Source organism: Oncorhynchus mykiss, chromosome 20 (genome assembly GCF_057628025.1).
Source record: "Oncorhynchus mykiss isolate SJ-2025 chromosome 20, ASM5762802v1, whole genome shotgun sequence".
NCBI classification, from domain to species: Eukaryota; Metazoa; Chordata; class Actinopteri; order Salmoniformes; family Salmonidae; genus Oncorhynchus; species Oncorhynchus mykiss.
Window position 1 is genome coordinate 38,217,500 of NC_143041.1, and position 27,807 is coordinate 38,245,306.

The following is a 27,807-nucleotide window of genomic DNA, read 5'->3' on the forward strand; positions in this document are numbered from 1 at the left end:
TTTTTTTAAGTATTGTTTGTTCGTTGCCAGATTGTGGTGGGTTCCATTGAAAAATAAAAAAAGTACAGTATTTCTCACATGTTGGTATTTTTAGTATATCTCTATAATTATATTGTTTATATTTTTTAAAGTATTGTTTGTTCATTGCCAGTGCCAGTAATTTTGGAGCCCACTGTACGTACATGTGGAGGTAAAACAGAAGCTAAACAAAACGTTTTAGAAGTGTAGAAAAGTATTACTCTTTGTAAAAAAAAGTTATATTGGATGGGAGCTTTATTTAAAATGACAGTGGGGAAATGTGATCAGGGATAAGTGAGACAATATCAGGCATCTTGGAAGAAAGAATCCAGGTCCTTTGTCATTTCTGCTGCCACCTCCTGAGACAGGTTCCCTGGTTCTGGTGTCTGGCGAGGGGGCGTGTTGGGGGATTGTCCTGCCGCTTCACCTCCACCTTCACCCCAGCCACAGGACCACCTAACAGCTTCTGGCTCTCCATGCAGTACTGGTTGGGGTGATTGAGCGAGAGCCCAGAGTCCTCAATCTGACAACACAAAACAGAAAAAAGTTGTGTAAGGTGTCAGACAGTAAAAAGAATACCGGTTCAAATGTTAATGAGCTAGAAAGAGTAGCGATGGTCAGCTTTGACAGACATGTTAGAAAGAAAAAAACTCTGCTTCAGTTATTTTACCATTTTCATTGTACTGGTGTAATGAACTGCTGCAATTCCTCCCTCATCTTCAAGCCTGGCTGTGTGATTGGGATAGAACAAACCAGCTTTGAAGTCTACCTGATTAGTCTCTCTCCTGCCATCATCTTGATCATTGTCCAATTCCTTTGTCTAGCTAGGAAAATGCTAGCTAACTACTAGACTGTATTGGAACAAGCATGGGGGGTAGGTACACCTACATATCTCAGCAGCACTTCGATAGAAATAGACTTCTTACAAAAACAAGAATCAAGGAAAGAAGTTCAGTACTGATCTAAGAAAAAAACATTATCTCTCCTGCTTACTATCCTGTCTCTGTTCACGGTCTGTCCAGCAAACTTTTTTAAACGTTTTTTTTTTTTTTTAGGAATGGGGGAAAAATCACAGAGCCACAGGTTGCTGAGTAGAGAGCTTTCCATTACACCCTGATTGGTCTCAGTTTCACCACATTACAGCAAATGGCACTTGGCCTTCTGGCTGTGAAAAATGACAAAATGCATAAACATGAAACAATCAGAAACAGATATCAGAAACAAATCCATCTTTGAATGATTTTGCTGCACCCCCCGCCCCTTCTGCCCCCTCCCCTAATCCGAGGTGAAGCATATCAGAGCGCTCCACTGGACACTATTTCATTACTCTTTCTATTCTTTGATTTATCATCAGTGTAAATATTTAATCATTTAAGTTTTATATTTTGACCTTTAATAAACACTGCCAAGGACGGAGAAACGACTGCGATCTATCTGTACAAACCCACAGATCTGGAACCAGGTAGGACATGTGGCAGAGTTTGAATTCTCCCAGTCGCAGGTAAGGGAGAAATTAGTTGGTCGTCTTTGTGTCCCATGATGACTTAGAGATGAGTGGCTGTAGATTTGGGGGATGGCCCAGACCCACCTCACAAAACAGCTATGCTTTGCGCATTAATGTCACAAACGTGCAGTTCGGATGACAGCACCAAAAAATGAGTCACAAATTTCATAAATTCACGAGTCAGTCAGAATTCACTGAAAAACACTTTAGAGGCATTGAAATCATTCTCCGTGACAATGTGAGTAAATCAGAACACTAAATGAGAGGAGAAACAATCACCACAAATATGAATCATAACCCTTAAGCTTAGTAGCAAAGCGATGAATTGGCTTTCATCGGGACCGACTTTCATCGTGACTTACTCTCAAGTAACCAAAAAAGGCTAGGTAGTTTAAAACCTTATTGAATAAGATTGATCAGAAATCTGTCCCATTAAAACATTTTGGGGATTAAGGTAAACAGTCTTAAACATGTACTCTCACTGGGTTATCAGATTGAAATGTGATTGAGGATATTAGCTGCATCTGAATAAACTTTGCACCGGAGCGAAGGCAAATACAACACATCAAAGACCGCTCCCTTCTCTCCTTCTCAGACTCAAATGAACCTGTCACATAGCAGATAGTCAACATTTCTATCTTGGTGCTACATTCCCACATTCTCACCGGGATTCTGGCACTTCAACTGCGTTGAATGCTGAGGGACAGGGGCACGTGATAAAGAAATAATCCTGACTGACATCTCTAGATTATTGCCTTCTCACCGAAACGTTTAAAACACCACCTGTCAGTTTGCAGAGCGTCCAATTTGAATAGAATTAACAGTGCAGCACGGAAAATCTAACAGATATTGTCAACATGCATTGGAGAGTCCAACTTCCCAAACTGCCGCTTTAATGGCTTCCCGAAAATAACACATTACCAAAAGAGAAAGAGAAATGATAATCAACGTACATAACAGCACAGACATAAAGAACAATGAAAACAAGTTGCCCCACATTTTTTTTTAAATAGGGATATTAATAACCTTGAACGTGACTGAAACTGCTTATCCAAAGGTCCACCACTAAAATACATTAGATCAAATAAATACTCATTAAGGGCTAAATGAATCTAAAAATCTCATAATAAACCCATACAATTTAAACGGCTATGACGACTAATGATGGATGTGAGTTTGGTGTTCCTCCAGAGACTTCATGCATGAGCTGCAGGGTACTCCCCAAGGCCCTCACAAAGGCGGGCAGGCCGCCCCAATTACATCCGGCCCCGAATGAAAGGCGTCCTTACACTGTGTGACAACTCAGAGTACTTCTGGCAGGTCAGTGCATTCCCTCGAAACTCCAGGATCTGAAAACAAGAAAGGAAAGTAGAGCGAAAACAGAGATGAGAGGTGTTGAGAGTTATAAAGAGATCTTCAATTATCATTTGTATAGAACAGGAATGTTGCGTAAGAGACGATTTGACGTTAACCAATAGCATTGGCTAGACGCTATAAGCAGTTGCAGGAATAATTCTAATTAAAATCAAATCAAATGTTATTTGTCACATGCGCCAAATACAACAGGTGTAGACCTTGCTGTGAAATGCTTACTTACTACAAGCCCTTTTAACCAACACTGTAGAGTTAAGAAAATATTTACCAAATAAACTAAAGTAAATAATAATAAAAATAATAAAAATTGCTATTATAGATGGAGCGTTTGTGTTAAGGCCCTTGTTTTTTGCAGTTGCTAATTATGGAGAAATGTCACAGCATGGCATTAACGTGAGGCTCAAAGTATTACTGTAAATGATACTTTCCATGACACTTAAATACAGCACAGATAAAAAGAGGGCGATAACTTGAAGTTATCAAACAAAAATAAGTGATTTACAGGGTTTGTGTTGCAATAATGTGAAGCACAAAATCCCAACTAACTTTTTTAATTTTCTTCCTTAAGCTATCGACCAGGGCCTGGTTTCTCAAAAGCATCTTAAAATCCCCTAGTCTATGGACGCACCGGCGCATCAATCTAAGTAACATAAAACACATTGCCATCAAAATCCATCAGGTTAGCTAGAGAGATAATTTTTGTTGTTGTCTTAATTAAAACCTCTTGCACTTAGCCATCCCGGATCCGGGATCGTGAATACTATCTCAAGCTCATTACCATAACGCAACGTTAACTATTCATGAAAATCGCAAATGAAATGAAATAAATATGCTAGCTCTCAAGCTTAGCCTTTTGTTAACAACACTGTCATCTCAGAATTTCAAAATATGCTTCTCAACCATAGGAAAACAATCATTTGTGTAACAGTAGCTAGCGTAGCATTTAGCGTTAGCATTAGCGTTAGCATTCAGCAGGCAACATTTTCACAAAAACCAGAAAAGCATTCAAATAAAATAATTTACCTTTGAAGAACTTCAGATGTTTTCAATGAGGAGACTCTGTTAGATAGCAAATTTTCAGTTTTTCCTGAAAGATTATTTGTTTAGGAGAAATCGCTCCGTTTGGTGCGCCACGTTTGGCTACCAAATAAAAACGAAAATCCAGTCATCAATACGCCAAACTTTTTTCCAAATTAACTCCATAATATCGACTGAAACATGGCAAACGTTGTTTAGAACCAATCCTCAAGGTGTTTTTCACATATCTCTTCGATGATATATCCTTTGTGGAAGTGTGCTTTCTGTCCTGAATCCCAGGAGAAAATGCCCGCAACTGAAGATTACGCACCAATTTAAGCAAAGGACACCGGGCGGACCCCTGGAAAATGTAGTCTCTTATGGCCAATCTTCCAATGATATGCCTACAAATACGTCACAATGCTGCAGACATCTTGAAGAAACGACAGAAAGCGCAGGCTCGTTCCTGCTGCATTCACAGCCATATAAGGAGACATTGGAAAACAGAGCTTCAGAAATTCTGCTCATTTCCTGTTTGAAGTTTCATCTTGGTTTCGCAAGTAGCATGAGTTCTGTGGCACTCACAGATAATATCTTTGCAGTTTTGGAAACGTTAGACTGTTTTCTTTCCAAAGCTGTCAATTATATGCATAGTCGAGCATCTTTTCGTGACAAAATATTGCGCTTAAAACGGGCACGTTTTTTTTATCCAATAATTAAATAGCGCCCCCATAGACTCAACAGGTTAATGGAATTATGGAGGTAGTTTTGTGCCTATCTAAACAAAGGGGTTAAATATGTGTAAAAAAATAATAATATATACACACATACTGTACCAGTCAAAAGTTCTACTATTTTCTACATTGTAGAATAACAGTGAAGACATCAAAACTATGAAGTAACACATATGGAATCAAGTAGTAACCAAAAAAGTGTTCAACACTCTTCAAATAGCCACCCTTTGCCTTGATGACAGCTTTGCACACACTTGGCATTCTCTCAACCAGCTTCATGAGGTAGTCACCTGGAATGCATTTCAATTAACAGGTGTACCTTGTTAAAAGTTAATTTGTGGAATTTCTTTCCTTAATGCATTTGAGCCAATGACCAAGTACATGGCAAGAACAGCTCAAATAAGCAAAGAGAAACAACCGTCCATCATTACTTGAAGACATGAAGGTCAGTCAATGCGAAACATTTCAAGAACTTTGAAAGTTTCTTAAATTGCAGTCGCAAAAACCATCAAGCCCTGTGATGAAACTGGCTTTCATGAGGACTGCCACAGGAAAGGAAAACCCAGAGTTACCTCTGCTGCAGAGGATAAGTTCATTAGAGTTAACTGCACCTCAGATTGCAGCCCAAATAAATGCTTCACAGAGTTTAAGTAACAGGCACTTCTCAACATCAAGTGTTCAGAGGAGACTGCGTGAATCAGGTGAATCATGGTTGAATTGCTGCAAAGAAACCACTAATAAAGGACAGCAATAAGAATAAGATACTTGCTTGGGCCAAGAAACATGAGCAATGGACATTAGACCAGTGAAAATCTGTCCTTTGGTCTGATGAGTCCAAATTAGAGATTTTAGGTTCAAACCGCCATGTCTTTGTGTGACACAGAGTAGGTGAATGGATGATCTTGGCATGTGTTTCCCACCATGAAGAATGTAGGAAGACATGTGATGGTGCTTTGCTGGTGACACTGTCAGTGATTTATTTAGAATTCAAGGCACAGTTAACCAGCATGAATACCACAGCATTTCTGCAGCGATACACCATCACATCTGGTTTGCACTTAGTGGGACTATAATTTGTTTTCAACAGGACAATGACGCAACACACCTCCAGGCTGTGTAAGGGCTATTTGTCCAAGAAGGAGAGTGATGGAGTAATGCATCAGATGACCTGGCCTCCACAATCACCCAACCTCAACCCAATTGAGATGGTTTGGGATGAGTTGGACTGCAGAGTGAAGGAAAAGCAGTCAACATGTGCTCAGTATATGTGGAAACTCCTTCAAGACTGTTGGAAAAGCATTCCAGGTGAAGCTGGTTGAGAGAATGCCAAGAGTGTGCAAAGCAGTCATCAAAGCAAAGGGTGGCTTCTTTAAAGAATCTAAAATATATTTGGATTTGTTTCACACTTTTTTGGTCACTACATGATTCCGTATGTGTTATTTCATAGTTGTAGAAAATAGTAAAAATAAAGTAAAACCCATGAATGAGTAGGTGTGTCCAAACTTTTGACTGGTACTGTATTTACCGTGCCTTCAGGCATCATTCAGAAACCCTTGACTTATTACACGTGTTGTTACATTACAGCCTTGTTCTAAAAATGATTAAATAAAAAGTATTCCTCAGCAATCTACACAAAATACCCCATAATGAGAAAGCAAAAACACGTTTATTATTGTTTTTTCAAATTTATAACAATTAAAAAACAGAAATACCATATTGACATAAGTATCCAGACCTTTTGCTATGAGTCTCAAAATTGAGCTCAGGTGCATCCTGTTTCCATTGAACATCGTTGAGATGTTTCTGCAACTTAAATGGAGTCTACCTGTGGTACATAATTTGGAAAGGCACACACTTGTCTATATAATGTCCCACAGTTGACAATGCATGTCAAAGCAAAAACTAAGCCATGAGGTTGAAGGACTTGTCCATAGAGCTCTGAGACAGGATCGTGTTGAGGAACAGATCTGGGGATGGGTAACAAAAAAAGTTGTTCTCAGTCAACTTACACGGTAAAAGGTTCAATCAAATAATTCAAACATTGAAGGTCCCCAAGAACACAGAGGCCTCGATCATTCTTAAATGGAAGAAGTTTGGAACCACCAAGACTCTTCCTAAAGCTGGCAGCCCGGCCAAACTGAGCAATCAGGGGAGAAGGGGCTTGGTCAGGGAGGTGACCAAGAACCCTATGGTCACTGACAGAGCTCTAGAGTTCCTTTGTGAAGATGGAAGAACCTTCCAGAAGGACAAGCATCTCTGCAGCACTCCACCAATCAGGCCTTTATGATAGAGTGACCAGACGGAAGCCACTCCTCAGTAAAAAGCACATGACAGTCCACTTGGAGTTTGCCATAAGGCACCTAAAGACTCTCAGACCATGAGAAACCAGATTCTCTAGTCTGATGAAACCAAGATTGAACTCTTGGGCCTGAATGCCAAGCGTCACGTCTGGAGGAAACCTGGCACCATCCCTATGGTGAAGCATGGTGGTGGCAGCATCATGATGTGGGGATGTTTTTCAGCAGCAGGGACTGGGAGACTAGTCGGGATCGAGTCAAAGATGAACGGAGCAAAGTACAGAGAGATCCTTGATGAAAACTTGCTCCAGACCTCAGACTCAAGCTAATGTTCACCTTCCAACAGGACAATGGGCCTAAGCATACAGCAAAGACAACACAGGAGTCAAGGACAGTCTCCGAATGTCCTTGAGTGGCCCTGCAAGAGCCCGGACTTGAACCCGATTGAACATCTCTGGAGAGACCTGAAAATAGCCGTGCAGCATCGATACCCATCCAACTTGACAGAGCTTGAGAGGTTCTGCAGAGAAGAATGGGGGAAACTCCCCAAATACAGGTGTGCCAAGCTTGTAGCGTCATACCCAAGAAGCGTCATACCCAAGAAGACTGTCATTATGGGGTATTGTGTGTAGATTGATGAGGGGGGAAAAACGATTTAATACATTTTAGAATAAGGCTGTAACCTAAATAAAATTGGAAAAAGTGAAGGGGTCTGAATACTTTCCGAAGGCATGGTTTTTGCTTTGTCATTTTGCTTTGTCATCTATATATACAGGACAGACAGTTCACTATTTTTTGACTGTCGTTTTTGCCATTTATGAATGTGTTATTCAATGTGTTTCCATGGGCATAAGTAGTAAAGGCCAAATTCTATATTTGATTGAATATTTGTTTTATAGTAAATGATCTATGGTATGACAATCTTAAAACAATTCCATATGTCAGCTTAGAACCCCCCCACTCCTTACACTTTAAGAGGTTAAGGAGAGAATAAACGCCAATGTTCCACTTTACCAATGACTGTCATTCTGAAGGACAAACCGGTTAGCGTACATTCTTATTGCGGGCAATGTCACGTCGGTGTGTCTGGCCTCTGAGGTCTGCAGTGTCTGTTTGGGCAGCACCAGGGAGACCGGTTGACTGAGGGCCGACGTTATGCATATTAATCACTTCCCAATGATTTCTCTCACATTGGATTCAGTCTCTCACATTTAATAATGCTGCCTATATAGCCTGTCTCTCTGCTCATGGGCCTCTACGGTGCATGCATTGGCCTCCTGGGCCGAACCACAAACAGTGTCAGTGAGTCCTCTGCTCAACGCAGAGTACTTACCCGTACCAGGGAGGGAGATTCTATAGGGGGTTGCTGAGGGGGACATGGGAGAAATGATTCATTTCATATGAAGAGAGATGAGCTCCCCTTGGGTTGGCTGTTCACCTAAACTAGCACGCTGTCCTCTAGTCCTTCCCCAGTCCTCAACAGATTGCTTGGTAGCAAATTATTATTTGTACATAGAAATATTATTTTTTTCTAAGGATTTGTAGACAGAAATATCTGGGTATGAAAAGGCTACTTTTACCAGTGCTAAGAATGGACTGTGTTGAATGCTTAAAAGTATAGTACTCAAAACATGCAGAATTGACCTCCAACAGTCTAAAAAAGACATGCACTAAAGACATGTCTAAATCAAATAAAATATAATTTGTCACATACACATGGTTAGCAGATGTTAATGCTAGTGTAGCGAAATGCTTGTGCTTCTAGTTCCGACAATGCAGTAATAACCAACGAGTAATCTATCCTAACAATTCCACAACAACTACCTTATACACACAAGTGTAAAGGGATAAAGAATATGTACATAAAGATATATGAATGAGTGATGGTACAGAACGGCATAGGCAAGATGCAGTAGATGGTATCGAGTACAGTATATACATATGAAATGAGTAATGTAGGGTATGTAAACATAAAAGTGGCATTGTTTAAAGTGGCTAGTGATACATGTATTACATAAAGATGGCAAGATGCAGTAGATGGTATAGAGTACAGTATATACTGTTGTGTCTTTGGCTATGCCGGATTAAGTGATATGACATGCTATTCTATACAATCATTTCTCCGTAATTAATATTGAGCTAATCATATAAATGTAATTAACTAGAGAGTCGGGGCACCACAAAATAATATTTATAGAGCTGTTATCTTCCGAATAAACTCTTAAGGACCTAGAAATATTTTACATCAATAACAGTCAATATTAATCGTCACCTTAATTCAGTCTCATCTGAAAGTTGTAAATTTTTGGATATCTTCACGAACCCTGGCTAACAAGTTGAATCAGCAATACAAAATTGCGTTTAATTATTTATTTACTAAATACCTAATTAATCACACAGAATTACACAAACACATAATAAATCATAACTTGATTACAAATTACGTCATAAAGGAAAACGTCCCTGGCGGGCGGAACAGATATGACAGCTTGTTACACAAAAGAAAAGGGCTGGGTTTGAGTGAAAGAGCGGGAAGACTGAGTAACAAAGGAAGAAGCTGTGCTATCGTAAATACAGTATCTTATGCATTCTAAATTACCGGCCATTTGGAAAAGGAAAATGCAATAAATATTTACTGAGCTGCGCTTCGGTAGGTTGGTGGTAGATGGAAGGCCGTGTTGCCAAACCAAGTCCTTTGAAGAATGTCTCTGGTGGTCAATTGGATACGTTGTAGTAACGTCGTTGTGTGATAGACGGGATACTCTGTCTGTTCCTTCCTAACCTCGTTTGTAGCTGCTGTTGCTAACTCAACGACTAGGAGGTATCACTTCTGTAGTGAACAAGAGTTCAAAGTTCATACCATTCGCAACCAAAGCTCACGCTGATGTTGGCTTCGTTCTGTAGTTATTATCTGAACCATTCTGACATTGGACCGTCGTCCTCACATCCTCAGAACAGAAGGTTATATTGTCGTCAAGGCTTTATATGGGAAGGGAGAGGAGGGCGTGTTTGAAAAGTTTTATAACCCATGACTCTTCACAGGGGCGGGCCACTGATTGAGCAGAGCCCTAACCTTATGAAAACCCAATTCTCACATTTTAGAAGCTAAAATCACATGTCCAGTCACAAATCATTTCATATTCAAACATTTAATTGGAACAACAATTCCATGTGAATCCAATAACTCTGATGTGTAGACTTTCCACTGCAGAGTTTATGTAATCTTATCATTGATGAGAATGTCTCAGATGACAACCGAACTGACATCATATTCATTAAGTACCACCGCATATGTTCAATTGGTTGGATTAACAGAATATAGTTAATTTCCCCCCCACCTTCTGATGTTCCCAGAATCTCTATGTTAACCAAGGGGTTTGCAAATGTAACATCAGTAGGGTAGGGAGAAGAAAAAGGGGGGAAGAGGTATTTATGACTGTCATAAACCTACCCCCAGGCCAATGTCATGACAATACATATGACATGAGTAATGTAGGGTATGTAAACATTACATTAAGTTACATTGTTGAAAGTGGCTAGTGATACATTTTTACATCAATTTTACATTATTAAAGTGGCTGGAGTTGAGTCAGTATGTTGGCAGCAGCCACTCAATGTTAGTGGTGGCTGTTTAACAGTCTGATGGCCTTGAGTTAGAAGCTGTTTTTCAATCTCTTGGTCCCTGCTTTGATGCACCTGTACTGACCTCGCCTTCTGGATGATAGCGTGGTGAACAGGCAGTGGCTCGGGTGGTTGTTGTCCTTGATGATCTTTATGGCCTTCCTGTGACATCGGGTGGTGTAGGTGTCCTGGAGGGCAGGTAGTTTGCTCCCAGTGATGCGTTGTGCAGACCTCACTAACCTCTGGAGAGCCTTACGGTTGTGGGCGGATCAGTTGCCGTACCAGGCGGCAACTGATCCGTCTGTAAAAGTTTGTGAGTGTAAAAGTTTTTGAGTGTTTTTGGTGACAAGCCAATAGAAAATATAGCCTACAACTATTTTATCCTTTATTTTACTAGGCAAGTCAGCTAAGAACAAATTCTTATTTACAATGACAGCCTATTGTGCGCCGCCCTCTGGGACTCCCAATCACAGCCAGATGTGATACAGCCTGGATTCAAACCAGGGACTATAGTGACGCCTCTTGCACTGAGATGCAGTGCCTTAGACCGCTGCACCACTTGGGAGCCATATTAAAAGCACTATTAAAAGGAGCAATCTTGCACTTTTAATACATGAAGTAGCAGAATTAGACTTAACATTACTGATCTTGTATTATACCATGCTATATTAGATCTCCACAGAGAATACACAATAACATGATTACTAGACTCTAATTAAAATATATTGCCAATTCAGGTTGCTCTCCCATACTGCATTGTGTTAGTCAAGGTAGAATAGGAAAACATTACCACAAAAAAACACTTTCTTCTTTTTGAAACCTTTGCTAGATGTCATTGCCCATCAGAACACTTCAAAACGACTTTGAAACATTATATTTCTCGAGTATACTTTGGGATGTTAGGCTGCGTGTACATGTTCTTCATACCAGACTTTAAACAGTGAACTTTATGGCCCAATTAAAAAGGGGACCGTGAATTAAATGAACATCCTAAAGGTCCATAACTCCATGAGAACGTAACAGCAAGGCCGTAGAACTTTATTTCATTACATGCACCATTGAACCCAGTTTAATGTGTTGAGAGAACACATCGAAAGTGCTTAAAAAGTGCAGTTGAAAATATGCCTCGATTCATTTTAAAAGACACGAATGCTGAGGCGGTCAAAGCTGTAATCTCACTAAGCTGAGCTGCTCATATATAAAAGCTGGGCTCTAAGCTGGAGCACTGTAGGTTTCAACTGCACACAGGATATCAATGCTAAAACTACCCAAACACAACTGACGAGGCTAACAATCCCTGAGGAAAATTGCATCTGAAGTCAACTGAAACTAATTTGATTTCAGAAAATTGGTTAAACCTGTATTAAATAAACACTTGATAAAAAATATGGTTAACAGATAACAGCTTCTGGTGCATACACATTAAAACTGTATTGTTTTACTAAGATCTGGGAAAAAGTCATTAATTCCTCACTTTCCCTAGTGTAATACAAATCAGTCAACCTTGTAGAAAGTGTGATGACAATCTACATTTTGTGCTGTACAGAATACATATTCTAATCTATAGTACACCTAACTATTAGAGAACAAAACTTTCTTCCTTTCCACTTTTTCTGGTATTGTCATGGGGAGCAACTTGAGTCAGACTTATGTAAGCCTGAGTTTTGGTGAGTTTATAGTTTTCACGTTATGTCCGTAATGTGTGTTTGTTTTTTGCCATCTAGGACTGGTCTATACAGTTGAAGTCGGAAGTTTACATACTCTTAGGTTGGAGTCATTAAAACTCGTTTTACAACCACTATACACATTTCTTGTTAACAAATTATAGTTTTGGCAAGTCGGTTAGGACATCTACTTTGTGCATGACAAGTCATTTTTTCCAACAATTGTTTACAGACAGATTATTTCACCGTATCACAATTCCAGTGGGACAGAAGTTTACATACACTAAGTTGACTGTGCCTATAAACAGCTTGGAAAATTCCAGAAAATGATGTCATGGCTATAGAAGCCTCTGATAAATTATGTTAATTAGCCTGAGTCAATTGGAGGTATACCTGTGGAAGTATTTCAAGGCCTACCTTCAAACTTATTGCCTCTTTGCTTGACATCATGGGAAAATCAAAAGAAATCAGCCAAGACCTAAGAAAAAAACATCACCGGCAACAACATCGCCTATGGGCACAAACCCACCATCGCTGGACCAGACAGGACTGGAAAAAAGTGTTCTTCACTGACGAGTTGTGGTTTTGTCTCACCAGAGGTGATGGTCGGATTCGCGTTTATCATCGAAGGAATGAGCATAACACCAAGGCCTGTACTCTGGAGCGGGATCGATTTGTAGGTGGAGGGTCCGTCATGATCTGGGGCGGTGTGTCACAGCATCATCGGACTGAGCTTGTTGTCATTCCAGGCAATCTCAACGCTGTGCGTTACAGGGAAGACATCCTCCTCCCTCATGTGGTACCCTTCCTGCAGGCTCATCCTGACATGACCCTCCAGCATGACAATGCCACCAGCCATAGTGCTCGTTCTGTGCTTGATTTCCTGCAAGACAGGAATTTCGGTGTTCTGCCACGGCCAGCGAAGAGCCCAGATGTCAATCCCATTGATCACGCCTGGGACCTGTTGGATCGGAAGGGGGGGGGGGGGGGGGGCTAGGGCCATTCCTCACAGAAATGTCCGGGAACTTGCAGGTGCCTTTATGGAAGAGTGGGGTAACATCTCACAGCAAGAACTGGCAAATCTGGTGCAGTCCATGAGGATGAGATACTGACTGTTACTTTTGATTTTGACCCCACCCCCTTTGTTCAGGGATACATTATTCAATTTCTATTAGTCACGTCTGTGGAACTTGTTCAGTTTATGTGTCAGTTGTTGAATCTTGTTATGTTCATACAAATATTTACACATGTTAAGTTTGCTGAAAATAAACTCAGTTGACAGTGAGAGGTTTCTTTTTTTGCAGAGTTTATATCTAAATGTCAATAAGACCACCAGGTTAAATTAGATTCATTAATACAAAGGAAATATGGTTGATGGGATTGTCTGAGCATATTAGTGACAACTGCAGTGAGCTGATGTTGCATTGTGTCATGGGTTAACAACAGACGTTTTAGAAGGTGTTGTGTTCTGAGCCAAACCTACCTGACTGATGCCGCTGGGCGAGACCTTATAAGACTGCAGCTTCTGCTTCAGCAGCTCTGGGTCACTGCGTCGGAATGGACACCCTGCAACCTACATGTCATAGAGTGAGACGGGATAGGGAGAGAGAGGGGGTGGGGGTTAGACAGGGGGAAGAGAGAGATACATTACAACTGAGGGGATGGCAGATTCACAAGACCTGCTAAAATAATATTATCAATAACATGAACCACATTGGTTTGTCAGATGAACATCGTAACAGAGGGACCCGCTCCTATGCCAGGACAATGGAATTTTTGCATGCATCAAATTATTATACATTGAACTCAAAACACTGTCTTGCATTTGCTATGACTGGGTTCATAGGAAAACTGTATTGCATGCAAACATAACCCTTTTCAAGCAGCACGTCTCCAGGCCCATGCCTCACCGTGCTGGTCGCCTTGGCTGGGTGGGTTTGACAAAATCACCTTCATGCAACTGTAGGGGGTGTAGTCTGTGCGCTTGCCTTCCTTCCCAAACATGTGGCAGATGCTGTAGGCATATGCTTTGTCAAACTAGAACGCAAGAGATTGAGAGAGAGAGAGAGAGAGAGAGGTGTGAGAAAAGTGTGTGAGAGAAAGGTGTGAGAGAAGTGTGAGAGCGAGAAAGAGAGATTTGAGAGAGATGTGAGAGAAAGAGAGAGGTGTGAGAAAGGTGTGAGAGTTAGAGAGAGAGCGGGAAAGTGTGAGACATGGGGTTGTAGTGAAAAAAGGGATCAGGAACAGCGCGACGGGAGGTTGGGGGTGAAAACAGAGACGTTGTCGTACATCATGTCGGTGGTGGCAGGGTGTTTTCCGCCATGAAAAATCGAGCTATTAGAGGGAAACTGCGGTAGAGGTATCACCAAAATCAAGACAGCTGTGACTGGATTATGGATAATGTGGCCCATTTCCTCCCTCCGTCTCTTTCCCCCCTCCATCGTCTCCCTGTTCTTGGCTGCACACCTCTTCACATACATGCTGTGATCTGTCACTCACCCCTAGGAATGAATGCGGACAAGTGTCGACATTTGTCAGATGCGTTAACATGAAGGAGACCGATTGGAATTAGTAAAAATGTCAATCACACAGCCACATTATAGGCACATACTGTACACTACAGACAAGCTATTGTTGGAAAGTCCCCACTGAATTGTGGACCCTTTGTTGTGGCAGATTACACAATCAAAATAATCAACCCTTGTTAGAAAAAAGGCACATAGACCTATATTGCCACTATGCGGCTAGCTCATGAAGTTCAGGGTTTCTATTGCAACTTCAATGGATTATGATGAGTATAATTAGAGAACCCTGAGAAGCACGTTCAACAGTGAAGGCAGAGCCTCTAAACCATCCGATTCTCATCTTTGCATTCCATGGCCTCAGCTCTTGTCTCTGCAGACAGACCTACTGTCCATGCCGCCGCCTCCGCCTCCGGTCCTGCTCCAAAATATATGGTGTGTGCTTAAGAAACCATTACACTGTTTGAGTTCGATGGGGGTCACTGCATTCAATCTCAGCGGTGAACTCAATTTACCAATCATATGTACTCCTGTAGCTGCTCAAAAGGGAAATACAGCCTCCCCCTGATGGTAAAATCAACAGTGGGCTGTGGGAGAGCGAGAAAACATGAATCACAATTGTACTCATCATAATCCATTAAAGTTGTAATAAAACCCCTGAACTTGACAAGGTGACTAGCTACATAGTGGCAATATAAGGAGTAATAAAACTACTCACCGATCATATATTAATTATATGGTGCTTTTAAGGATTTAGGAAGCTATTTCCAGTTTAAAGATCACAGCCTACTGTATTAAAATCGTTCTAGGAGCTGTGTCAGTGCGTAGACATTTGTGTATAAGTTTCCTCCGTTACGACTTAACTGCAATTCATGCATATTCATGAGTGACAGTGCACAATGAAGAGTTTTACACTGATCTTTGAACATCGAGAACAGATAAAGGATCTTTGACGGGTACATACTGTATACGAAACCACACGAACAAAGATAACTTTGATTGAAAGGTCACAAGCCACATCTGAACTTTGTCAATTCCCATGGTGCCTTCCAGATATCTACAGGTAGGGCTGGGACTTGCCAGGGACCTCACGATATTATAACACCCCCACTTGTTTGACACAGAACAGTCTCAATTCGTTTGGGGTATGGACTCTACAATAAGTTGAAAGTGTTCCACAGGGACGCTGGCTGATGTTGACTCCAGTGCTACCCACTGTTGTGTCACGTTGGTTGGATGTCCTTTGGGTGGTGGACCATTTTTGTGATGCACAAGGGAAATACAGTGCATTCTCGGACCCCTTCCCCTTTTCTACATTTTGTTATGTTGCTACCTTATTCTAAAATTGATTAAATGAAATGTTTTCCCCTCAATCTACACGCAATACCCCATAATGACTTGGCAAAAAGTGGTATTTCGAAATGTTTGCAAATTTATTCAAAATAAAAAACAGAAATACCTTATTTACATAAGAATTCAGACCCTTTGTTATGAGACTCTAAATTGAGCTCAGGTGAATCTTGTTTCCAATGACCATCCTGGAGATGTTTCTACAACTTGATTGGAGTCCACCTGTGGTAAATTCGATTGATTGGACATCATTTACAAGATGACGCCGACAGAGATAATCGCCTCGCCTTTGAAAACTATACAGTATTTTTTTAAAATGTATTATTACTTACATTACATACATTATTACAGCCGGGAGGAACTATTGGATTTAAGAGCGAAGTCAACTTACCAACACTACGACCAGGAATAGGACTTTCCTGAAGCGGATCCTCTGTTTGGACCACCACCCAGGACAATGGATCTAATCCCAGAAGCCGACCCAAAACAAAAGCGCCACAGAAGAGGCAGACGGAGCGGCCTCCTGGTCAGGCTCCGTAGACGTGCACATCGCACACCGCTCCGGTTGTTGTATTTTTATTTTTAATACATCTGAAAAAATGTCTAAAAATCTGTTTTTGTTTTGTCATTATAGGGTATTGTGTGAAGATTGATGAGGAAAAACATGAATTTAATACATTTTAGACTAAAGCTGTAACGTAAAAAAATGTGGAGAAAGGGGGAAGGCGTCTGAATACTTTTCAAATGCACTGTAGATGTCTTTTTTCCCTCCTCAACTAAATCCATTTTAGAATAAGACTGTAACGTAACATCACAATCCATGTTTCAATTGTCTCGAGGCTTAAAAACACGTCTTTAACCTGACTCCTCCCCTTCATCTACACTGATTGAAGTGGATTTAACAGGTGACATCAAGAAGGGACATCAGCTTTTACCTGGATTCCCTTGTTCAGTCTCATGGATAGAGCAGGTGTTCTTAATGTTTTGTACACTCAGTGTATGACTGCCGCAGAGACACAAAAGAGAGCAGGAGCAAATATATTTGGATAATTCATGGAAATAAGTGCTGATAACATCTTGGCTCTATAAAAAGAAGATGGAGAACCAGCTATAGGATGAAAATATTGTCCAAAATAATAATCGTGATATGTAACTATCAACCCCCTCCCCAACCTACTGGTCCATTCAGTCATAAGAGCTTCTCACAAGGAGCTTAGCTCCAAGGACAACAATGGCATTAGCTAAATGAAGCCAGTCTAATTATACAGAGGCGTAGCTATTGAGTGTCAGAAATGCCAGCCATTCATGCATTCAGTGCTCCACTGAAAGCCTGCCACACACAAAGCCTGTCATTCTTCCACTGCATACCCCACTTACTTTTATAACACTAACTAATTACTGTAATAATGTCAACTAGTTCCAATGTAATGTATGCAAATGCTCATTGGAGGAAGTGCATTGCTATTTCATGACCGAGCCTGAAAGATGCCAGCTGAAATAAATAGGCAGCAAGCTCTTATTTGTAATTTCAAGCTATTCTTTTGGAAAGGTTATTTCAAGACATTAAATCCTGAGACCTGCTCTTCTTTCCCATGTTTGAATGCAACATGTAGGTTAGTTGTAGTGAGACTGATCAAAAGACTCTAAACTGTAATCATAACTGAAAAGCTAGCTAATACAATGATGAATCACAATGTGAACATTTGTCCATTTCAAAATCGTTCATCTACAAAACTAATTCATTCAATACCAAAAACTGCCTCATAAGCATACCACCAAAAACAACAAGAAACAAATGCAGTCAAACAATGAGGCTCTCATTTCAAAGCCTCGTCAAACATCCCCAGGGGAAACTGTTCCTAAGAAGTTGGCTTCAATATGACAAAAGGGAGAAAAAACCATGCAAGTCATATTAGCGTGAATCTGGTTTAACTTGATTTAAATTGAACCTAAACAGTCCTCTACCCATTTTACTGAGGAGATGTTGACATAGCTGTTGGTAAATGCCGTGTCTCCCCTGGGTGCTTACTGTACAGCCTGTTAGTTAATGCATTGTCTGCCCTGGGGGCTTACTGTACAGTCTGTTAGTTAATGCATTGTCTGCCCTGGGGGCTTACTATACAGCCTGTTAGTTAATGCATTGTCTGCCCTGGGGGCTTACTGTACAGCCTGTTAGTTAATGCAGTGTCTGCCCTGGGGGCTTACTGTACAGCCTGTTAGTTAATGCATTGTCTGCCCTGGGGGCTTACTATACAGCCTGTTAGTTAATGCATTGTCTGCCCTGGGGGCTTACTGTACAGCCTGTTAGTTAATGCATTGTCTGCCCTGGGGGCTTACTGTACAGTCTGTTAGTTAATGCATTGTCTGCCCTGGGGGCTTACTGTACAGCCTGTTAGTTAATGCAGTGTCTGCCCTGGGGGCTTACTGTACAGCCTGTTAGTTAATGCATTGTCTGCCCTGGGGGCTTACTGTACAGCCTGTTAGTTAATGCATTGTCTGCCCTGGGGGCTTACTATACAGCCTGTTAGTTAATGCATTGTCTGCCCTGGGGGCTTACTGTACAGCCTGTTAGTTAATGCATTGTCTGCCCTGGGGGCTTACTATACAGCCTGTTAGTTAATGCATTGTCTGCCCTGGGGGCTTACTGTACAGCCTGTTAGTTAATGCATTATCTGCCCTGGGGGCTTACTGTACAGCCTGCTAGTTAATGCATTGTCTGCCCTAGGGGCTTACTGTACAGCCTGCTAGTTAATCCATTGTCTGCCCTGGGGGCTTACTGTACAGCCTGTTAGTTAATGCATTGTCTGCCCTGGGGGCTTACTGTACAACCTGTTAGTTAATGCATTGTCTGCCCTGGGGGCTTACTATACAGCCTGTTAGTTAATGCATTGTCTGCCCTGGGGGCTTACTGTACAGTCTGTTAGTTAATGCATCGTCTGCCCTGGGGGCTTACTATACAGCCTGTTAGTTAATGCATTGTCTGCCCTGGGGGCTTACTGTACAGCCTGTTAGTTAATGAAGTGTCTGCCCTGGGGGCTTACTGTACAGCCTGTTAGTTAATGCATTGTCTGCCCTGGGGGCTTACTATACAGCCTGTTAGTTAATGCATTGTCTGCCCTGGGGGCTTACTGTACAGCCTGTTAGTTAATGCATTGTCTGCCCTGGGGGCTTACTGTACAGTCTGTTAGTTAATGCATTGTCTGCCCTGGGGGCTTACTGTACAGCCTGTTAGTTAATGCATTGACTGCCCTGGGGGCTTACTGTACAACCTGTTAGTTAATGCATTGTCTCCCCTGGGGGCTTACTGTACAGCCTGTTAGTTAATGCATTGTCTACCCTGGAGGCTGTACAGCCTGTTAGTTAATGCAGTGTCTACTCTGGGGGCTAACTGTACAGCCTGTTAGTTAATGCATTGTCTGCCCTGGGGGCTTACTGTACAGCCTGTTAGTTAATGCAGTGTCTACCCTGGGGGCTGTACAGCCTGTTAGTTAATGCAGTGTCTACCCTGGGGGCTGTACAGCCTGTTAGTTAATGCATTGTCTGCCCTGGGGGCTTACTGTATAGCCTGTTAGTTCATGCATTGTCTGCCCTGGATGCTGTACAGCCTGTTAGTTAATGCATTGTCTGCCCTGGGGGCTTACTATACAGCCTGTTAGTTAATGCATTGTCTGCCCTGGGGGCTTACTGTACAGCCTGTTAGTTAATGCATTGTCTGCCCTGGGGGCTTACTGTACAGCCTGTTAGTTAATGCATTGTCTCCCCTGGGGGCTTACTGTACAGCCTGTTAGTTAATGCATTGTCTCCCCTGGGGGCTTACTGTACAGCCTGTTAGTTAATGCATTGTCTGCCCTGGGGGCTTACTGTACAACCTGTTAGTTAATGCATTGTCTCCCCTGTGGGCTTACTGTACAGCCTGTTAGTTAATGCAGTGTCTACCCTGGAGGCTGTACAACCTGTTAGTTAATGCAGTGTCTACCCTGGGGGCTGTACAGCCTGTTAGTTAATGCATTGTCTACCCTGGAGGTTGTACAGCCTGTTAGTTAATGCAGTGTCTACCCTGGGGGCTAACTGTACAGCCTGTTAGTTAATGCATTGTCTGCCCTGGGGGCTTACTGTACAGCCTGTTAGTTAATGCAGTGTCTACCCTGGGGGCTGTACAGCCTGTTAGTTAATGCAGTGTCTACCCTGGGGGCTGTACAGCCTGTTAGTTAATGCATTGTCTGCCCTGGGGGCTTACTGTATAGCCTGTTAGTTAATGCATTGTCTGCCCTGAATGCTGTACAGCCTGTTAGTTAATGCATTGTCTGCCCTGGGGGCTTACTGTACAGCCTGTTAGTTAATGCATTGTCTGCCCTGGGGGCTTACTGTACAGCCTGTTAGTTAATGCATTGTCTCCCCTGTGGGCTTACTGTACAGCCTGTTAGTTAATGCATTGTCTCCCCTGGGGGCTTACTGTACAGCCTGTTAGTTAATGCATTGTCTGCCCTGGGGGCTTACTGTACAACCTGTTAGTTAATGCATTGTCTCCCCTGGGGGCTTACTGTACAGCCTGTTAGTTAATGCAGTGTCTACCCTGGAGGCTGTACAGCCTGTTAGTTAATGCAGTGTCTACCCTGGAGGCTATACAGCCTGTTAGTTAATGCAGTGTCTACCCTGGGGGCTTACTGTACAGGCTGTTAACATCTCCAGTCCAACACACATTGGCAACGGCGACAGAGAAACCTGAAATAGAAGGAATTAGAAGTGTGTGCCGTGGCTCCTCAGAGACAGTCCATTGTGACTGATGTGTAACTAGCCCTAATCCATCTTGTGTAATGCCATTAAAACATGTTTCATTGTAATCACTGCTACAAGCCTCATAACAACGAACACCTTGTAAAAGAAACAGTACAACATTGAAGGTGAGGGACTCCACAAGACATCATGGCTCTTCCCAAAATGCACATCAATTTGTCGGCTTTTCAAATTAGTAAAAGTGCAGCTTTTTTGCTCTATATTAGTGGGTTGGGTAAAAAGCTTGACGATACAAGCTACATACACTGAGTATACAAAACATTAAGTACATATACAGTGCCTTCGGGAAGTATTCAGACCCCTTGATTTTCCCCCACATTTTGTTATGTTAGTCCTATTCTAAAAATGGATTAAATAAAACAAATCCCCAGGAACCTACACTCAACACCCCATAATGACAAAGCGAAAACAGGTTTTATATTTTTGCAAATGTTTAAAAAAATAAACAGAAAAACCTTATTTAAAAAAGTATTCAAACACTTTATTATGAGAATTTCGAAAATGAGCTCAGGTGCATCCATTTTCCATTGATCTATCATGACAAGGCGAGACCCAGATGCAGACACAGGAGGCAGACGGTTGGCCGGTTCAGTATTTATTAATCCAATAGGATGTTTGTGGACAGGAGAAAGGGTCAAAACCATTTCAGACATCAAAAGGTACCGAAGGGCAGGCAGAATCAAGGTGAGGGCAGGCAGGATGATCAGGCAGGCGGGAAAGTAGTCCAGAGTCAGGCAGGGGTCAAAACCGTGAAGGACTATCAAAAAGAGAATATCAAAAGGAGAATGGGAAAAACACACTGGTTGACTTGACTAACATACACGACGAACTGGCACAGAGAGACAAGAAACGCAGGGATAAATACACCAGGGAAAATAAGTGACACCTGGAGGGGGTGGAGACAATAACAGGAACAGGTGAAACAAATCAGGGATTGACATGATCATCCCTGAGATGTTTCTACAACTTGTAGTCCACCTATGGTAAATTCAATTGATTGGACATGATTTGGAAAGGCACACACCTGTCTATATAAGGTCCAAGAGTTGATTGGTGCATGTCAGAGCAAAAATCAAGCCATCAGGTCGAAGGAATTGTCTGTAGAGGTCCAACAGCCCAATGATTACTCTGACAGAGCTCCAGAGGTCCTCTGTTGAGATAGAACCTTCCAGAAGGACAACCGTCTCTTTAGTACTCCACCAATCAGGCCTTTATGGTAGACTGGCCAGACGGAAGCCACTTCTCAGTAAAAGGCACATGACAGCACACTTGGAGTATGCCCAAAGGCACCTAAAGGACTTTCAAACCATGAGAAAGAAGATTCTCTGGTCTGATGAAACCAATATTAAACTATTTGGCCTGAATGCCAAGCATCGCATTTGGAGTAAACCTGGCACCATCCATACGGTGAAGCATGGTGGTGGCAGCGTCCTTCTGTGGGGATGTTTTTCAGTGGCAGGGACTGGGAGACTAGTCAGGATCGAGGGAAAGATTAAATGAGCAAAGTACAAAAGAGATTGTTGATGAAAACCTGCTCCAGAGCGCTCAGTACCTGACTGGGGCAAAGGTTCACCTTTCAACAGGACAACGACCCTAAGCACACAGCCAAGACTATGCAGGAGTGGCTTCGGGACAAATCTCTGGACAAATCTCTGAATGTCCTTGAGTGGCCCAGCCAGATTCCAGACTTGAACCCGATCGAACATCTCAGGAGAGACCTGAAAATAGCTGTGCAGCGACGCTCCCCATCCAACCTGACAGAGCTTGAGAGGATCTGCAAAGAAGAATGGAAGAAACTCCCAAAATCCGTTTTAGAATAAGGCTGTAGCATTACAAAATGTGGCAAAGGTCAAGGGGTCTGAATACTTACCGAAAGCACTGTAGGCTAGCGAATTTGATTTTGAAATATAATAGGGCCTTTATGTAAAATTAGTAGGCTGACTCATATATACATAATATTTCCCCTAATGTTATTAGCCTAACTCCTCTTTCTCTAGTATTACAACATTCCTTCCATCCTTTCAACAGCTAAATGAAATACATTTTGTTGTCCTTATCGTCATCATTCTATTGTCCTTGAATAATATAGGACTAGAATTAGATGCAGAAGGCTTTCACGTCTCTTCAAGAAGATTGAATGGTTCTGGTTCTGAATTAATAACTGCTGTAGCCTACCACCATCGCGTGTTCACTCTTCTTTCAAAGTACCAGAGAGTTCTATTGGCTGCTGAATTTAACATTCAGCAAAAAAGAGATTGCATCCCTCTTCGTATAGTCTATTGGTATAAGAAATGCTAAAATAAATAATGTCCAGCAAGTTATTCAAGTCTAACTTTTTCCTGCTTGGGACTCCAAGAGCTAAGGAGTGTTTTTTTAAGGAGAGGCCAGCGGAGAACAGGTCCTTGTGTATTGAGCAAGAGACAGAGGGTATAAATTAGAAGTTTATTATGCATACCCCATCATTAATTATCTAAATATGAGTCATAAGGCTAACACTACACTGAATGTATTACCTGGAAGAGGTAGGCTCGGACATCTACGCTGCATTCGGAAAGTATTCAGACCCCTTCCCTTTCTCCACATTTTGTACACGGTACAGCTTTAGTCTAAAATATATTAAATTAATATTTTTCCTCATCAATCTACACACAATACCCTGTAATGACAAAGCAAAATCAGGTTTTTTGAAATTTAGCAAATTTATTTTAAAAAATTAAAAGCTTGAATATCACATTTATAAATGTTGTCAGACCCTTTAATCAGTACTTTGTTGAAGCACCTTTGGCAGTGAATACAGTCTTGAGTCTTCTTGGGAATGACGCTACAAGCTTGGCATACCTGTATTTGGGGAGTTTCTCCCATTCTTCTATGCAGGTACTCTCAATCACTGGCAGGTAGGTTGTGGTTGCGAGCGAGTGCAAGAGTGTTTGCGCGTGCACTGATTTAAAGCAATGATATTCAAGTGATGGTTTAAAACTCTGCAGCTGCAATTAAAAAATACATCTTGGCAATGAAAAAACAAGGTGACTCTCGAAAGCCAGATGGAGATGGTAAATTAGATGCACATTCGTTCTATATATTACTGTATCATAGGCTATGCTGCAGCAAATGTACCTGTCAGAAGGGGGAAAAAGTTAGCATGGTGAGATGATAAGTCTACATGCATTGTGAACTGTGCTCCATACTGAGATGGGCTGTCTGTCCCCACCTTGAGGGTTGATGATTCATCATGCAGAGGCCGTAGAGAAGGCAGATTTAGACATCTCATATAATTTAGCAGTTTCATTTCACGCCATGCTGTTCATAAAAATTATTTAGCATAATTTACCAGTATCTGGCAGTTACTTATCCCGGGAAAACGGAGTGGTTTTGGGCGGTAAATCTCGGTAACCGGGTTCCCTCCACTCAACCCTAGTGTAGATGAAGGGGAGGAGACAAGTTAAAGGATTTTTAAGCCTCGATTCAATTGAGATGTGGATTGTGTGTGTGCAATTCAGAGGTTGAATGTGCATTACAAAATATTTAAGTGCCTTTGAACAGGGCATGGTAGTAGATGTTAGGAGCACCAGTTTGTGTCAAGAACTGCTGGGGTTTTCATGCTTAACAGTTTCCGTGTGTATCAAGAATAGTCCACCACCCAAAGGATATCCAGCCAACTTGACTGTGGGAAGTACTGTGGGAAGTATTGGCGTCAACATGGGCCAGCATCCCTGAGGAACACTTTCGACACCTTGCCCCAACAAATTGAGGCTGTTCTGAGGGCAAAAGGTAGGGGCGTTGTGGTGCAACGCAATATTAGAAAGGTGTTCCTAATGTTTGGTAGACTCAGTGTAGTTGTTAGGCACTTCATGCCTTTATGGATAATAAATAAATGTGGGCTTACATTTTGGGAACTGTAGGATATAACCTGGCTGTGGATTAAGGTGAAAAGCACAGAGGATATTGGCTATATTAATATGTAAAGTCTTCTTCAAATCCATCCCGTTTTAATCCAACTTTGGAAAAGTTCCTTCAGAGAATCCAAGCCTATAGTGTAGGTTATTTTGAGGCACCAGACTCTTCGCAATCATCACCTATGTTCAGAAGCTTTGTTTTTCCAATCCAGGAAGTATTTTCTTCCAGGGTGCGAACAGAATAGACAGCTCCCCTGCCTTTCTCCTCTGGCTGTGTGAAATGTATCAAGAGCAGACAGCAAAAGCAAGAGAGCTCCAAAGACTAATGCCTCGGCAGAGACATTAAGCACAGAACTAGACGGAAACAGAGATTACATCCTGGGAGTGACTTGAATAATAAAAACCTGTAGCTCCTTCAAGGAGGAATTGAAGTTCGGAAGGATTTTGCACGCAGCCAGCCACGTACGGCGTCGCCAGACACACTCAAGGTTCCTGGGTCAATTACCTAATTACCCGGTTTCAATCAAGGGCAGTGAATGAGAAAGTATCAGATGACAGCAAAACAAAGTGGATTTATGGAGGACTGAGTCATGAATAGGAGTCCAGGGAGAAACAAACAGGGCTTTGTTATAAAGGGTATTTAGTCTCACTGTAGGATATAATGAAAATAAACAAATACCTACATAACAAATACCATAACATTGAGCATAATTATATTTTAGCGAACACTGGCGTTTATTCACTACAGGTATCCAGTTAAAGAACTGGAGAACAGAATATACTGTTCCGCCTCTGTCAAGCATGGGTTTATAGGAAGGTACATGATGTTGAAACAAAGTAGAAAGACTACATCATTGAAATAAGCAAGCACACTGACATAATAAATCAAACGCCCAAAACTATGTTGGTTCTACTGCTCATCACACAAATACAGAATTAACTATTTTGTAGGTGAAAAATAAATAATCTGAAACTGTTAACATATCCAATTAGTACGTTTTATAGGCTAATCCAGGTGGAAACTCCTAGCACTCCTAGCAAGTACACCCTTCCTGGTGGTTCAAATTGGCTTCATGTGTTCATTTCTCACTCTCAACCCAAACTTTAATGAGCACGAACTATCAATGTGTTACCCAATGATCCCAAAGTTATTAGTCATGCAAAACAATGCACAAAATGTCAATAATCCAAGTCTTAATTTTGGAAAGATTTTAGAACCCATCAGGCATTTTCAGAAGTTTTGAGGACAACACATTGCAGATGTAGCTTCCATGATGCCTGATAGGTGAAAGCAGCATATCCAAGGCCTGTTTTCAGATTAGTGGAGAGATTAAGGAACGGAGACAATGACAAGAGGATGCCACGAGAGTTGAGATGCATCCTTGACAGCTATCAGTGAAATAATCCGATAACATGACTCTGATCAGATAAACCAACTTCAACAATCCCACTATCTTGATATTGCTGCATAAATAGATTGAACCAAGCTTTGGACACATAATGACTTCAAAAGATCAACTAGGGGGGTGAGTTATATTTGTCTTGTTTCACACAAAGTGTGTGGAGGGATTTTTAGTTTTTTGCATATCCCACTCCCCCAGAGACACCCCCGGAGAGTGGGGTCATGACCAGGGATCACTTAGAATGGCTTAGAATGAAATTGTCACGTTCTGACCATCGTTTGTGTGTGTTTTCCTTGTTTTAGTGTTGGTCAGGACGTGAACTGGGTGGGCATTCTATGTTGGATGTCTTGTTTGTCTATTTCTATGTCTGGCCTGATATGGTTCTCAATCAGAGGCAGGTGTTAGTCATTGTCTCTGATTGGGAACCATATTTAGGTAGCCTGGGTTTCACTGTGTGTTTGTGGGTGATTGTTCCTGTCTATGTGTTTTTCACCAGATAGGCTGTTTTAGGTTTTCGTTACGTTCATCACGTTCTTTATTTTGTAGTGTTTGCATTGATTCGTGTTTTACGTTTGTTCATTAAAACATGGATCGCAATCTACACGCTGCATTTTGGTCCGACTCTCCTTCGTATGAAGACGAAAACCGTTACAGAATCACCCACCACCAACGGACCAAGCAGCGTGTCAACAGGCAGCAACAGCAGCGTAAAGAGGAATGGACATGGGAGGACGTTTTAGATGGCAAGGGCTGTTACACTTGGGAGGAGATACTGGCTGGAAGAGATCGCCTCCCATGGAAACAGGTGGAGGCACTTAGGAGAGCAGAGGCAGCCGGAGAGAGGAGCCGGCGATATGAGGGAACACGGCTGGCAAGGAAGCCCGAGAGGCAGCCCCAGAAATTTCTTGGGGGGGGGCTAACAGGGAGTATGGCTATGCCAGGTAGGAGACCTGGGCAGACTCCCTGTGCTTACCGGGGGGCTAGAGAGACCGGACAGGCACCGTGTTATGCAGTGGTGCGCACGGTGTCTCCAGTGCGGGTGCATAGCCCGGTGCGGTATATTCCAGCTCCGCGTGTCGGCCGGGCTAGATTGAGCGTCGAGCCTAATGCCATGAAGCCGGCTCTACGCAGCTGGTCCCCAGTGCGTCTCCTTGGGCCGGCTTACATGGCACCAGCCTTGCGCTCGGTGTCTCCGGTTCGCCTGCATAGTCCAGTGCGGGCTATTCCACCTCGCCGCACTGGCAGGGCGACCGTGAGCATTCAACCGGGTAAGGTTGGGCAGGCTCGGTGCTCAAGAGCTCCAGTGCGCCTGCACGGTCCGGTTTTTCCAGTACCACCTCCACACCCCAGCCCTCCGGTAGCAGCTCCCCGCACCAGGCTTCCTGTGCGTGTCCTCGGCCCAGTACCACCAGTGCCAGCACCACGCATCAGGCCTACAGTGCGCCTCGCCTGTCCAGCGCTGCCAGAGCCTTCCTCCTCTCCAGCGCTGTCGGAGTCTCCCGCCTGTTTAGCGCTGTTAGAGCCTTCCTTCTCTACAGCGCTGCCGGAGTCTCCCGCCTGTTCAGAGCTGCCAGTTAGCATAGAGCTGCCAGTTAGCATAGAGCTGCCAGTTAGCA

At 42.3% G+C, this 27,807-nt stretch overlaps 1 pseudogene; it reads right to left on the reverse strand.

Moving 5' to 3' along the window:
- Positions 1-255: 255 nt before the first annotated feature.
- LOC110499535 (DNA primase large subunit-like) overlaps positions 256-27,807 on the reverse strand; it is a 90,559-nt pseudogene continuing 63,007 nt past the window's right edge.